Raw genomic sequence first — 7,500 nt, forward strand, 5'->3', positions numbered from 1 at the left:
CACACACACACACACACACACACCTGCATATACCTCTACCCCATCACACACACACACACACCTGCATATACCTCTACTCCATCACACACACACACACACACACCTGCATATACCTCTACTCCATCACACACACACACACACACACACACACACACACACCTGCATATACTTCTACCCCATCACACACACACATACACACACACACACACACACACACCTGCATATACCACTACCCTATCACACACACACACACACACACACCTGCATATACCTCTACCCCATCACACACACACACACACACCTGCATATACCTCTACTCCATCACACACACACACACACACACACACACACACCTGCATATACCTCTACCCCATCACACACACACACACCTGCATATACCTCTACCCCATCACACACACAGACACACACCTGCATATACCTCTACCCCATCACACACACACACACCTGCATATACCTCTACCCCATCACACACACACACACCTGCATATACCTCTACCCCCTCACACACACACACACACACACACACCTGCATATACCTCTACCCCATCACACACACACACACCTGCATATACCTCTACTCCATCACACACACACACACACACACACACACCTGCATATACCTCTACCCCATCACACACACACACACCTGCATATACCTCTACTCCATCACACACACACACACACACCTGCATATACCTCTACCCCATCACACACACACACACCTGCATATACCTCTACTCCATCACACACACACACACACACACACCTGCATATACCTCTACCCCATCACACACACACACACCTGCATATACCTCTACTCCATCACACACACACACACACACCTGCATATACCTCTACCCCATCACACACACACACACCTGCATATACCTCTACTCCATCACACACACACACACACACACACCTGCATATACCTCTACCCCATCACACACACACACACACCTGCATATACCTCTACTCCATCACACACACACACACACACCTGCATATACCTCTACTCCATCACACACACACACACACACACACACACCTGCATATACCTCTACCCCATCTCACACACACACACACACACACCTGCATATACCTCTACCCCATCTCACACACACACACACACACACCTGCATATACCTCTACCCCATCACACACACACACACACCTGCATATACCTCTACTCCATCACACACACACACACACACACCTGCATATACCTCTACTCCATCACACACACACACACACACACACACACACACACCTGCATATACTTCTACCCCATCACACACACACACACACCTGCATATACCTCTACCCCCTCACACACACACACACACCTGCATATACCTCTACTCCATCACACACACACACACACACCTGCATATACCTCTACTCCATCACACACACACACACACACACACACCTGCATATACCTCTACCCCATCACACACACACACACACACCTGCATATACCTCTACCCCATCACACACACACACACACACACACACACCTGCATATACCTCTACCCCCTCACACACACACACACACACACACACACCTGCATATACCTCTACCCCATCACACACACACACACACACACACACACCTGCATATACCTCTACTCCATCACACACACACACACCTGCATATACCTCTACTCCATCACACACACACACCTGCATATACCTCTACCCCATCACACACACACACACCTGCATATACCTCTACCCCATCACACACACACACACACCTGCATATACCTCTACCCCATCACACACACACACACACACCTGCATATACCTCTACCCCATCACACACACACACACACCTGCATATACCTCTACTCCATCACACACACACACACCTGCATATACCTCTACTCCATCACACACACACACCTGCATATACCTCTACCCCATCACACACACACACACACACCTGCATATACCTCTACTCCATCACACACACACACACCTGCATATACCTCTACTCCATCACACACACACACACACACCTGCATATACCTCTACCCCATCACACACACACACACACCTGCATATACCTCTACTCCATCACACACACACACACCTGCATATACCTCTACTCCATCACACACACACACACACACACACCTGCATATACCTCTACCCCATCACACACACACACACACACCTGCATATACCTCTACCCCATCACACACACACACACACACACACACACCTGCATATACCTCTACCCCCTCACACACACACACACACACACACACACCTGCATATACCTCTACCCCATCACACACACACACACACACACACACACCTGCATATACCTCTACTCCATCACACACACACACACCTGCATATACCTCTACTCCATCACACACACACACCTGCATATACCTCTACCCCATCACACACACACACACCTGCATATACCTCTACCCCATCACACACACACACACACCTGCATATACCTCTACCCCATCACACACACACACACACACACACCTGCATATACCTCTACCCCATCACACACACACACACACCTGCATATACCTCTACTCCATCACACACACACACACCTGCATATACCTCTACTCCATCACACACACACACACCTGCATATACCTCTACTCCATCACACACACACACACACACCTGCATATACCTCTACTCCATCACACACACACACACCTGCATATACCTCTACTCCATCACACACACACACACACACCTGCATATACCTCTACCCCATCACACACACACACACACCTGCATATACCTCTACTCCATCACACACACACACACACACCTGCATATACCTCTACTCCATCACACACACACACACACACCTGCATATACCTCTACTCCATCACACACACACACACCTGCATATACCTCTACCCCATCACACACACACACACCTGCATATACCTCTACTCCATCACACACACACACACCTGCATATACCTCTACTCCATCACACACACACACACACACCTGCATATACCTCTACCCCATCACACACACACACACCTGCATATACCTCTACCCCATCACACACACACACACCTGCATATACCTCTACCCCATCACACACACACACACACCTGCATATACCTCTACCCCATCACACACACACACCTGCATATATACCTCACTCTCACATACTCACACACACTTATATACCTGTACCCCCACACACCTGTAAACACATGTATCCCACATAAACACTTACACTATATTGCCAAAAGTATTCGCTCACCCATCCAAATAATCAGAATCAGGTGTTCCAATCACTTCCATGGCCACAGGTGTATAAAATCAAGCACCTAGGCATGCAGACTGTGTTTTTACAAACATTTGTGAAAGAATGGGTCGCTCTCAGGAGCTCAGTGAATTCCAGCGTGGAACTGTGATAGGATGCCACCTGTGCAACAAATCCAGTCGTGAAATTTCCTCGCTCCTAAATATTCCACAGTCAACTGTCAGCTGTATTATAAGAACGTGGAAGTGTTTGGGAACGACAGCAACTCAGCCACGAAGTGGTAGGCCACGTAAACTGACGGAGCGGGGTCAGCGGATGCTGAGGCGCATAGTGCGAAGAGGTCGCCAACTTTCTGCAGAGTCCATCGCTACAGACCTCCAAACTTCATGTGGCCTTCAGATTAGCTGAAGAACAGTGCGCAGAGAGCTTCATGGAATGGGTTTCCATGGCCGAGCAGCTGCATCCAAGCCATACATCACCAAGTGCAATGCAAAGCGTCGGATGCAGTGGTGTAAAGCACGCTGCCACTGGACTCTAGAGCAGTGGAGACGCGTTCTCTGGAGTGACGAATCGCGCTTCTCCATCTGGCAATCTGATGGACGAGTCTGGGTTTGGCGGTTGCCAGGAGAACGGTACTTGTCTGACTGCATTGTGCCAAGTGTAAAGTTTGGTGGAGGGGGGATTATGGTGTGGGGTTGTTTTTCAGGAGCTGGGCTTGGCCCCTTAGTTCCAGTGAAAGGAACTCTGAATGCTTCAGCATACCAAGACATTTTGGACAATTCCATGCTCCCAACTTTGTGGGAACAGTTTGGAGCTGGCCCCTTCCTCTTCCAACATGACTGTGCACCAGTGACCAAAGCAAGGTCCATAAAGACATGGATGACAGAGTCTGGTGTGGATGAACTTGACTGGCCTGCACAGAGTCCTGACCTCAACCCGATAGAACACCTTTGGGATGAATTAGAGCGGAGACTGAGAGCCAGGCCTTCTCGTCCAACATCAGTGTGTGACCTCACAAATGCGCTTCTGGAAGAATGGTCAAAAATTCCCATAAACACACTCCTAAACCTTGTGGACAGCCTTCCCAGAAGAGTTGAAGCTGTTATAGCTGCAAAGGAATATATTCCTTTGATCCCTAGGGGTCATATTGAACCCTATGGATTAGGAATGGGATGTCACTTAAGTTCATATGCGAGTCAAGGCAGGTGAGAGAATACTTTTGGCAATATAGTGTATATACACACCTGTATACACACCAGTACCCCACAGAAACATCTGTATACACACCTGTACCCCCACACACACCTGTATACACACCTGTGCCCCACACACACACATCTGTATACATACCAGTACACCACAGAAACATCTGTATACACACCTGTACCCCCCCACACCTGTATACACACCTGTACCCCACACACACATCTGTATACACACCAGTACCCTCACACACCTGTATATACACACCAGTACCCCACAGAAACATCTGTATACACACCTGTACCCCCCCACACACACCTGTATACACACCTGTGCCCCACACACACATCTGTATACACACCAGTACACCACAGAAACATCTGTATACATACCTGTACCCTCACACACCTGTATACACACCTGTACCCCCCCACACACCTGTATACACACCTGTACCCCACACACACATCTGTATACACACCAGTACCCTCACACACCTGTATACACACCTGTACCCCCCACACACACCTGTATACACACCTGTACCCCACACACATCTAAATGCACATCTGTACCCCACAGAAACATCTCTATACACACCTGTACCCCCCACACACACCTGTATATACACCTGTACCCACCATACACACCTGTACCTCACACACATCTAAATGCACATCTGTACCCCCCCCACACACCTGTATAAACACCTGTACCCCACAAAAACACCTGTATACACACTTGTACCCCACATACACACCTGTATACACACCTGTACCCCCCCCACACACCTGTATACACACCTGTGCCCCACACACACACCTGTATACACACCTGTACCCCCCACACACATCTGTATACACACCTGTGCCCCACACACACACATCTGTATACACACCAGTACACCTGTATACACACCTGTACCCCCCACACACATCTGTATACAAACCTGTACCCCACACACATCTAAATGCACATCTGTACCCCCACACACACCTGTATAAACACCTGTACCCCACATACACACCAGTATACACACCTGTACCCCCCCACACCTGTATACACACCCGTAACCCCCCCACCCCACACCTGTATACACACCTGTACCCCACACACAAACCTGTATACACACTTGTACCCCCCCACACACACAAACCTGTATACACACCTGCACCCCCCCCACACACACACTTGTATACACAACTGTACCTCACACCCACACCTGTATAAACACCTGTACCCCCCCCACATACCTATATACACACCTGTACCCCACACACATACCTGTATACACACCTGTACCCCACACACATACCTGTATACACACCTGTACCCCACACACACACCTGTATACACACCTGTACCCCACACACACACCTGTATACACACCTGTACCCCACACACACACCTGTATACACAACTGTACACCCCCACACCTCTGTATACACATCTGTACCCAACACACATACCTGTATACACACCTGTACCCCACACACACACATCTGTAAACACACCTGTACCCCACACACACCTGTACCCAACAAAAACATCTGTATACACACCTGTACCCCCACACACCTGTACCCCCCACACTTGTATACACATCTGTACCCCACACCTACACCTATCCACACACCTGTACCCCACACACATATACCTGTATACACACCTGTATCCCCCCTCCACACCTGTATACACACCTGTACCCCCCCACACACCTGTATACACACCTGTACTGCCCCCCACACTTGTATACACATCTGTACCCCACACCCACACCTATCTACACACCTATACCCCACACACACATCTGTATACACACCAGTACCCCACAGAAACATCTGTATACACACCAGTACCCTCACACACCTGTATACACACCTGTACCCCCCACACACACACCTGTATACACACCTGTACCCCACACACATCTAAATGCACATCTGTACCCCCACACATACCTGTATACACACCTGTACCCCCCCCCACACACACCTGTATACACACCTGTACCCCCCCCCCCACACACCTGTATAAACACCTGTACCCCACATACACACCAGTATACACACCTGTACCCCCCCACACCTGTATACACACCTGTAACCCCCCCACCCCACACACAAACCTGTATACACACTTGTACCCCCCACACACAAACCTGTATACACACCTGTACCCCCACACACACACTTGTATACACAACTGTACCTCACACCCACACCTGTATAAACACCTGTACCCCCATACACATCTGTATACACACCTGTACCCCACACACACATACCTGTATACACACCTGTACCCCACACACACACATGTACCGTCCCACACACACACCTGTATACACACCTGTACCCCCCACACCTCTGTATACACACCTGTACCCCCCACATACACACCTGTATACACACCTGTACCCAACAAAAACATCTGTATACACACCTGTACCCCCCCACACACCTGTAAACACACCTGTACCCCGCACTCTTGTATACACATCTGTACCCCACACCCACACCTATCTACACACCTGTACCCCACACACATACCTGTATACACACCTGTACCCCAGACATATACCTGTATACACACCTGTATCCCCCCTCCACACCTGTATACACACCTGTACCCCACCCACACCTATCTACACACCTGTACCCCACACACATACCTGTATACACACCTGTACCCCAAACATATACCTGTATACACACCTGTATCCCCCCTCCACACCTGTATACACACCTGTACCCCCCCACACCTGTATACACACCTGTACTGCCCCACACACCTGTATACACACTTGTACCCCACAGAAACATCTGTATACACACCTGCACCCCACACACCTGTATACACACCTGTACCCCACAGAAACATCTGTTTACACACCTGTACCCCACAGAAACATCTATATACACCCCTGTACCTCACAGAAACATCTGTTTACACACCTGTACCCCACAGAAACATCTGTAAACACATCAATACCCCACAGA

The 7,500-nt window shown here is 49.2% G+C and overlaps 1 protein-coding gene across 1 annotated transcript in view; it reads right to left on the bottom strand.

The window, feature by feature from the left end:
• The window catches only part of tmcc2 (transmembrane and coiled-coil domain family 2), a 20,619-nt gene that overhangs the window by 10,678 nt on the left and 2,441 nt on the right, over nt 1–7,500 (bottom strand). The window lies entirely within an intron of this gene.

This window comes from Hemibagrus wyckioides, linkage group LG21 (assembly GCF_019097595.1).
Source record: "Hemibagrus wyckioides isolate EC202008001 linkage group LG21, SWU_Hwy_1.0, whole genome shotgun sequence".
NCBI lineage: Eukaryota > Metazoa > Chordata > Actinopteri > Siluriformes > Bagridae > Hemibagrus > Hemibagrus wyckioides.